Genomic DNA, 9,773 nt, shown 5'->3' on the forward strand with positions numbered 1-9,773 from the left:
TGCAGGGTAGCCTGTCCCTGACCTCCTGCCATGTCCTCAGGCATACTATGGCCGCCCCACCCTGGCAGCTGGCCTACAGGTTTGCTGTCCCCATTCTCCCTCTTCCCTTCCTCAGTCTCCTCCCCACCCTTCCACCTTTCCAGTTTTCCTTGCACTGAAATCCTCGTCCTTGTCCCTTTGCCCGGGTGCATTTTCTGCGTCCTCAGGAAGGTCAGGACAGCAGAACCTGTCTGACAAACACTGACATGAAGCTTTTCCAGGAAGAAGTTTCATCTGTGGTTTCCTCTTCCCCAGGACCCCACAGTCTTCATTACAACATCACGGTGGTGTCCCAGGACAAATCTGTGCCATCGGGGTTTCTCGCCAAGGGACATCTGGAAGATGTCACAGAGCTCTTCCTGCTCTGTGACAGGCAGAAAGGCAGGGCAGGGCCCCGGGGGCAGGGGAACAGGCAGTCCTGGGAGATGACACCTGGGACACAGAGACCCAGGACTTGGCAGGGAACGGGAAGGGCCTCAGGATGACACTGGCGCATGTCAAGAGCCAGAAAGGAGCTGAGAGTGGGAGGGGGCAGGAGTGGGGCCGTTTCCAGGAAAGCTGGGGCAGAGAGCAGGGACCTGTCTCTTCCTACTGACTCTGGCTGGGGTGGGGGTGAGGACAGGGTCAGTGCACCTCAGCACAGAGGGAGCTGGTCCTTAGCCAGCACAGGGGAACAGGAGGAGGGCCAGAGATGGTCCCTCTGGCCGAGTTTCTCCCTGGGGCAGGGAGGCGAATGGAGGCGTCACTGCAGGCAGGCTGGGACAGCCTGGCATTCGCTGCAGGGGTGAGGGCATGTGAATCCACGAAGACAACAGCACCAGCGGCTTCAGGCATTTCTACTACAGTGGGGAGCGCGTACACTCCCAAAACCTGAAGACTCGGGCGTGGGCAGTGCCCCAGTCCTCAAGAGCTCAGACCTTGGCTATGAAAATCCAGAAGGTCTGGGAGGAAGATGCCACTCAAGCTATGACACACTCTGGCCCGTGCTGGCAGACTGCGTGCAGACACTACAGCAACATCTGGCAGCTGGAGGGGGGGCTTCAGGAGAGCAGGTGCTGACCCTGGGCAGGGCCTCTCCTCTCCCCAGGTCTGCTGGAGTAGCTCCCCAACTCTGTCCAGGGACCCTCCCTGTACTGTGGCTGCACGTTCTGTTGGCATATTGTATTCTGATTTTCCTCTCCTGTTGGAGCCATTGGCTAGAGGAGGTGGGCTGGGGACTGAAGTGTCTGGTGTTGGTGTTGTGATCCGGGAAGGCTGTGGGCCCTCCCCTAGACACCCGCACCTGGGAGGTGGGTGTTAGGCAGGAGGGGAGGCCCTCAGAGCCGGGGCTGCCCCATCTGCCTCCCCGTCTGCCTGGCACAGAGAGTCCCCTCCTGGCCCATGCCCCGGGAGCCCACCCTGACACCCCCTCCCCAGCATCAGCATGGGGGCTGAGTGTGTGAGGCACCACCCCGAGCCCCATCCTCCTGCGAGTCTCGAGGAGTCGGGCCCCAGGGTGAGGACAGACTGCAGAAGGCCTGGGTCAGTGAGGGCTTCAGCCAGGGTCGGACAGTGGGAGGACCCGCCCTGCTCCCTGTGTGTCTCTTGGAGGGAAGCAGGGCTTGGTCCTGGGCCTCACTGGCTGTGCCCTTCCTTCCCCAGTGACCCCCAGGGTGAATGTCACCTGCAGCCAGGCCTTGGAGGGAACATCACCCTGATGGGCTTGGCTTCTGGCTTCTGTGCCCAGAATGTCTCTCTGGCCTGGCATTAGGATGGGGCACCTTTGAGCCAGGACACCCAGCAGTCTGGGGGTGTCCTGCCCTATGGGAATGGGACCTACCAGACCTGGATGGCCACCAGGGTCCCCAAGAAGAGGAGCAGAGGTTCCCTGCTACGTGGGACACAGCGGGAATCACAGCACTCACGCTGTGCCCTCTGGTGAGCCTGGGGCGACCGTGCAGGGTTGTGCCTGGGGGGGGGGGTCAGGCCAGGGTGAGGGGAGCAGAGGAGGCTGAGGCTCTGGGTGTCCAGTGTGTGATGAGGCCCTTTTCCCAGGGAAGGCCTTGGTGCTCGGTGTCGATGGCCAGCCCTTCCGTATGCTGCTGCTGCTGCTGCTGTCATCAGTGCTATTCTCTGTGTCCTTTGGTACAAGACAACCAGGACATCAGCTGCAGGGAGTCCAGGCGAGAAAGGGGGCAGGGGCTGGAGATGGGAGGGCCCCTGTCCAGGCAGGAGGGTCCCCTCCTACCTCCCACTGCACAGACAGGAGCGTACGTGACAAGCCTTCTGGAGCAGGAGATGGCAGTCAGGAAATGTGGGAGGGGAGTAGGAGCCATGTCTCCATCTACACCCCTTAGTCCTCCCCAAGCCAGGGCCGGCCAAGGCCCTTCAGTGTGCAGCTGTGGCTTCTTCTGGCTGCAGGGTGGGGAGTGGGCAGCAGAGAGGCCCATGGTGCCTGCTTTGTCCCCAGCCCCAGGTCTCTGTCTCTCTGGGTCACCCCCTTGGGGCATGTCCAGGGGGTGTGCTGGGCGTCATGTGCTGATGGTGAGGGCCTAGGTTGTCACGGCCTCAGAGGGACAAGTAGTGCCAACGTCTGTGACCTGGGGGAGGGTTAGAACCCCGAGAGAAGGCCAAGGAGAGGTGACAGCTCTAGGCCCTTCCTGTCTGCGTCCCTCGCCCCAGATTGTCCAGCCGTCATGAGGACAACAAGGAAAAGACCCCAGAGGCCCGGACTGGGGGTCGCTGCCTGTGCAGCCCCCTGGGAGGCCCCCTTGTGACCGAGACGGGTCTGAGCACACATGGGCATCCTCTGTGTGCTTTGCAGCTCCTCTTGTGGCTCCTCGGGGACTGTCTCGGGAGTGTGGCATCCTCTGGGTCCCTCGAGGCCTGTGCTCTTACCACGTTCCCACCACAGGCCGCCTCCTCCTGGAGTTTCCTGCGGATAACATGGAAGAGGAGGGAAGCACGTGGCCCTGGAGTGTGTGGGGACAGGGACCAGCCATATCGGGACAGCTGTGATCACTGTGTTTATCCCACGTCCAGGTTCCCCTTGTCCAGCTCCTCAGGGACACAGTCCCCAGGGGCCACGTTTATTGGGGCATTTGATCTGTGCTCTGTGTCCTCCCCTCCCCTCTCCCCTCCGAGCCCCCTTTCTCAAGGTGGTCTCTGCCCGTGAATTTGGAGTGAGGGGCGGGCCAAGTGATTCCCCCAGGGTCAGAGTGTTTGAGGGGAGAGGAGAAGAGAAACAGGAAGTTTTGTGTTTCTGCGAAGACAGAGGCAACGCAGGGGACAGTGAGAGGGTCGGTGCCCGGGACTCTCGGGTCTTTCTGTCGTTTCCCCACCTCGGCAGTGGCGGGGGGGTGGTGGTTTCTCATCCGGGAACCTAACTGCAGCGTCCGCGGCCCCTCAGGCCTGGGCAGACGGGACGGTTCGTTTCCTGCCCCGCAGCGAGGGGTCCGTCCAGGTGGCACCCAGAGCAGGGACGGTGCAGGTCTGTCCTCGCTCCTGCCCTCGCCTGCGGCGTCTCCCTGAGAGGGACGTCAGTGCTGTTCCCCGTGGCCAGGAGCGGCTGCCTCGCGGGTCCCTGGGGCGTCGGCCAGGAAGCGGCCGTGACCGCGCCGCGCTAATTTCTCATAATTCCGACTGCAAATGCTCATGTCCAGCAATGACGCTAGAATTTCAGCTGGAAAATCTTACTCGGGTTCCTCCAGTACTGAGGTATGAAGCGTATTAAACGAAACGGGGACTCGGATGTGGAGCCCCACGGCCAGGACGGTCCATGTGGGACACGGGGGACGTGGCAGTGGAATCCCGGGCTGCAGAGGGTGGGCAGAGGCCGCCTCAGACTGAGGGTCTCGGGAGACCCCTACTGCACAGGGAGAAGCAGGTGCCCTGGGGCTGCGAGGGCAGAGGCCGGGGTGGCCCCAGTGCAGGTCTCCAGCCTGGGCCGGGCAGAGGGTCGGGGAGGCCGGGCCTCCTTGAGCACAGGGGGCCCTGGGGTCGGGTCAGGTGCAGACCCGGTGGCAGCCACGTGTTTCCACACTGGGCCTGCGGGTCCCCGGGCTTCCTGCTGGGCTGCCCAGTTAGGAGCTGCGGGCTCAGCGCTGGGGAGGGAGGCCCGTGGGCTGCAGGTGGAGGGCGGAGCTGCAGTGCGCAGGGCCCCTGGTGCGCAGGCGCCTCTGCAGGTGAGGGGGGCTGGGGCCTGAGGGGAGAAGGACTGTGGGTGTGACCCCCCCAGGCCTCACTGGGGAGGCCTCGCAGTGTGTCAGGGCAGGGCACTGGGCTCCTCCCGGGTCTTGTCCTTCAGTCCCGTGGCCCTTTCTTTCCCTGTGGTGGGTGGTGGGCGCAGGATAGGTACAGATGTTGATGGGGTCATGAGGAGACTGGTGTGGCTGGGAAAAGTGGGGTGGGAGGAAGAATCAAGGTGGATGTTATTTTTTCTGACTCTGAAGGGGTGTTATAGAAATTATCTTTCTACCTATCCTGTAGCCACCTGAGTTAGAAATTGATTTCTTTATTTAACATATGAACAGGGAAAAAAACATCTTTAGAGAAATAGTTATACTGGGAGAAGCATTGATTTCTAGAAAAATAGGCTAATATTATTCCCCAGGGAAGGTTCTAGAAGTTGAATCCAGACAGTGGATTGCATCAGGGAATGGTAGGAGAGAAGGCACATGCAGAGACTGGAGCGTCCCCTCCTGTAGGTCTGGGCAGCAACAGGGCCTCTCTCTCCTGCTGTACCTACTAGGTGGGGGCACCCATGTGCTTGGCATGAGCACAGCTACCCGCTCTTACTATCCACGTTAGGGCAGGAGCCTATTACACCACCCAGTGCACACAATGTGAGAGGCATCTGCACACACATGCTCATCTACAGGTTACTGTGTCCGTGCTGAGTATTGGGCTTGGCCACACTTAATCTCCACAAGGTAATGCTAAAACAGAAAGACAGATTTTTATAAAGTGAATCCGAAGACACAAAGATCTGATGCAGGGAACCCTGGATATCCCCCAATGTCTGTGCAGACATGTCTGGTCCTGCTGGCCACAATCTCACAGAGGAGCAGGGAACACGTGGGTTAAGAGCAGACTTGTTCAGCCCACGGATAATCCTAGCGCTAGTGTTCTTTGGTTAAATAAGGGCCTACTCTGGACACTGGAACCTACAGGAAGCTGGGGCTGTTGACTTTGCAGTCTCCTACCTGCATGTCCAGCCTGCAGTTTCTGAGCCTTCCTGTTTCCAAGCTCACAATTCCTGGCAGTGTTCTCTCTACCTATTATCTCTCCTACACTGTACAGATGCCAACTAAATAGGCAGTGGCCTCTGTGCCTGTCTGTCTGCCGGTCACTTTCCATCCCAGGATTTGTTGCATGTCAGTGGTCTCCATTTCTGCCTGGAGTTGTGGCAGATCATCCACTTGGGGGGGGACCCTACAAGTCAGAGTGAAGAATCCCATACTCCCATGCTCTTTCCATAGCTAAGATCTTCTTGCGCATCACGGCTCCAAATATTGGAGCAGCAAGGAGCTCAAGACCATTAATAATTCCCACAGTGATTAGGATAAGTTGGGAAGGTATTTCTAAGAAGGACATGAGCATTCTGGATAATTCCCTGACCCTGCCATGAGTACTCAAACATCTGTGTTATACTGATTCTAAGAAGAAACGTCCACTGTCTCATCTCCCATCTAGGATAAGAGGGTCGGGCAGCCCCTCATCTTGCACATGGCACATGTGTCACTGCTCCTCTCCACTGTTCCTCACCAAACCTGCCCACTCTGGAGAGTCCTGTCACTGCCAGGCCTAGTCTCTACAAGCCGACTGTCCTGGGCTTGGTCTTCTCAATTCTGCAGCCAAGTCAGTGAGATCTGCACTGTGTAAAATCCCAGGGCCCAGAACCTCTGGATGATGTTGCCATTAGACCTGGGGTCGCAGCTTACCTATGACAACAGTGATACTGAAAGGCTCAGAAGGATCAGAAGAAATTTGAGAAAATAAGTTTTTGATGACCGTCCACTTAAGTCAGGAATAGAAAACCAAAGAATAAGCAGAATGTGCTGTGCAGTGGAAGGGAATTGAGAAATCTAAATGCTGGACTCCTGCAGATCCGGGAAGGGAAATTATCTATCTTCAGACTCTGTTCTGGGGATTGGAAATTCCACGGTGGAGATTGTGCACCTTAGCAAATTTTATTCCCTAAAAAGCAATGGTAAAACTGGCAAAATTATCAAAAACAATAACTGAAGAACTCTAACAACAGAGTTAACTCTAACTCTAACAAAGAGTACAGTCTTGATTGAAAAGTGTTTATTCATTGAAAACCAAGAAACAATGTAAATTACACACAAGAAAATATCAATGTCACTCCAAAGAAGTAAAAGAGGAGCAGAGAAAGAAGCAAACAAAAAAATGAGCCATCTAGAAAACAAATAGCCAAATGGCAGATGTAAATTCAATCATATCAATAATTGCATTAAGTGTAAATGTATTGAAAAGACAGAGATTTTTCAGACTGGATAAAGAAAATAGAATCCAAACCTATGCTGTCTATAAGAGAATCCTTTTAGATTCAAAGATACAAATATATTGAAAATATAAAGATGGGAAAAAGATACCATGAAAATCATAAATATAGGAGAGCTTAAGTGGTTATCCTATTCAGAAAAAAGTATACTTCTATAAAGTGTCCCAAAGATAAAGATAGATATTTTAGAGTAAAAAATGGTCAATTCGTCAGGACAATATAACAATTGTAAACATTTAGGTACCTAACAACAAAGCCCCAAACGACAGGAAAAAACTAACAAAAGTAAAAAAGAAATAAAAAATGCAACTAATAGAGCTTTAATATCTCACTCTAAGTAATTAATAGAACAACTAATTGGAAAATAAGCAAAGTTGTAGAAGACTAAAAAACACTCAGTCAACTCAGTATAAACAGAATTTATAGAATTTCCACCAAACACTATTAGAGTATCCTTTTCAAGCACATAGAGAGCATTCTCCAGCATAGAGAATATGCTCAAACATAAACTAAGTCTCAAGAAATAGAAAAGAATTAAAATTATACAAAGTGTGTTCCTTGACCACAACAAATTGAATTAAAAGTCAACAACAGAGGGAAACCTGGAAAGTCCACAAACAGCAGGAAATGAAACAACACGTTACTAAACATCCCACACGTCACAGAAGAAGTAACAAGGGGAAAGCGGAACACACTTTGAAATGAATGAAATGAAAACATATCAAAATGTAGGAGACGCAGCTAGAGCATGCCTTTATGGGACAATAATGTTTCCTCCAAATTTATATATTGAGCCCTAATCCCCAGTTACTTCAGAATGTGACTGTATTTGAAGATGGGGCCTTTAAAGGGGTGATTAAGTCAAAATGAGACCATCAGGATGGGCCCCAATCCAAACTGACTGGTGTCATTTTAAGGAGATTGTGACACACAGAGAGATCACAGGGGCAAAGGTGAATAGAGCCGCAGCCTGGCCAAAGAGGATGGAGAAATCAGGCTACCCTGTGCACACCTAGAACAATACCCACCACCTTGCTACAAGCTTCAGGGAGACTGAGGCATATCAGACAACACGCCCCACAAGTTCTTATCCACACAGCTCACCTGAAAGGGACCCCTCCTGCTCTGGTCACAGGCCCACAGCTGGTGCCATTTTGAGAGTAACACTGGGCTGCACTCTGCCCTTGGGCTAAGCCCAGGATGTTGCTGCTGCAGCCACAGCCCAGCCAAGGAGAGAGAGAGAGGAGACCAGGCACTCCCGCCCACCCTAGGACAGTTCCCACCACCCTGCTGTGATGCCATGAGACTGGGGCACGAGCAGTCTGCACTCCCTTCTCGCAATGCTCCACCTGAGAGGGATCCTGTACTTCCTGGTGACAGGCCCACAGTGAAACCACCATAGCCCACACTTGAGCATTCCAAAGATGGCCTGGGGAATACCCCACCTCTGCCTGTTACAGCCAGTGCCTAAAGCTACTACAAGGAAGCCTGAGGACAACACCTTAGGGTCCAAGAAATCTCCCAATTCATCACCATTAGCACCTGATCAACCCTGCCAGGGTCTGAAGTTGAGCCAACCCAACCAACTGATAAGACCACAGCTGACACCCACCCATACATGCTACCAGCAGACCAGGCGACTTGCCCACCCAACCCATCACAGCTACCAGCAACACCAACACAGACTGCTTGGGTCCTAGTGGCTTGCTCCACCACTGCAACTGCCATCACCCACTTCACACCAGCTGCCCAGGGGCCTGAGAACCTTCCCACACACCTGCCCCACTGCCTCCACTATGAGTATCCGAGCCAGCCACATGTGAGCCCAAGAACTGGCCTTCCAGGACCCCCTAACACCAGTGCCAGTGCAAGCCACTCTGGGGCCTAAGAATGGGCAACTCAGCCCACCACTACACCACTGGGGCCTGAAGATGGCTCATCTGGCATCCTTGTCCCCAGCAAAACTGTATAGTCAATGGTATGACAGACACCATTGACTCTGTACTGCTGAAGAAATCATATAGGCATCGCACTACTGCAGGCACCCAGAATAAAGGCCAAAGCATCCTACTCAACCAGCAAGGTATCTGCGTCTTCAGGAAAAAATCTTCCCTACGAAAGTGAAAGGGGTTCTTACTAATAAACTATCAAACAGAAAGTAAGAGAAATAAATTCACAACACAACTACTCTTTGTTTAATTAAAACACTGTGACCTAACTTGTTATCTCTGAGTCCTTTCTCAGCCTTGAAAAAGTTTCTGAGTGGACAGGAGGAGCGCAAACCTCCCCTGCTTCCTCAAGAAAAGACAGTACCAGGTGCCTACCACTACCCAGAAGAAAGAAACTAATTTCCACTGTCAGTCTATTACGTGAGGAACAGGAAAAGCTGCCACAGCAGCTTCACAGTCGCTTTTGTTACCAGTCCCCTGTAGCAGAGAAGAAAAAAAAGCCATTTCTACCCTTTAAAAGGAACAAGAAACTTTCCTCAATGCCCGACATTTCTTTCTTCCCTCTGTGTGTCATGGCCATTCTCCCTCTTTCTTTCTCTCTCTCTCCGTATCTCTCTCTTTCTCTTTCTCTCTCTCTCTCTCTCATTCTCTATTTCTTTTGTTTTCTTTCTTTCTCAGGAAGATAAATAAACTTTTACTTTTGTATATCCTAATCACTGTCTGAAAATTCTTTCTCCTCCCATGCACAGACTTCACACCCTAACAGAAAGCAGTTTCAAAAAATTGCAAGAAGCGAGAGCTACATGAGATGCACATCTATCAGTGGAAGGACACAGGAAACATGAAAAAGCAAGGAAATGTGACACCACCAAAGGCCACTACTGTCAAGCAACAGATTCCTCCAAAGGAATTCCTCAAAATGCCAGATAAATAATTCAAAAAATATTTTCTTCTTTTCAATAGATTTGAAAGAGACTCAATGAGATGTAAAATAAACCTGAAAACCAATACAAAGAAATCAGTAAGTCAATTCAGGATATAAATGAGAAATTTGCCAAGAAGACACATATCTTAAAAAAATATAAGCAATATGGAAATACCTCAAAGAGATACAAGTAGATCTACCATTTGATCCAGCAATCCCATTAGTGGGCATCTACCCAAAAGAACAAAAGACATTCTATAAAAAAGACATCTGCACCCGAATGTTTATAGCAGCACAATTCACAATTGCAAAGATGTGGAAACAACCCAAGTGCCCATCAATACATGAGTGGATT

The 9,773-nt window shown here is 52.3% G+C and overlaps 1 pseudogene; it reads left to right on the top strand.

The window, feature by feature from the left end:
• The first annotated feature begins 245 nt into the window (after window positions 1-245).
• Window positions 246-2,163, top strand: LOC105823029 (annotated as a pseudogene).
• Window positions 2,164-9,773: the final 7,610 nt, after the last annotated feature.

The sequence above is a fragment of the Propithecus coquereli genome, unplaced genomic scaffold (genome assembly GCF_000956105.1).
Source record: "Propithecus coquereli isolate 6110/MARCELLA unplaced genomic scaffold, Pcoq_1.0 Scaffold656, whole genome shotgun sequence".
NCBI classification, from domain to species: domain Eukaryota; kingdom Metazoa; phylum Chordata; class Mammalia; order Primates; family Indriidae; genus Propithecus; species Propithecus coquereli.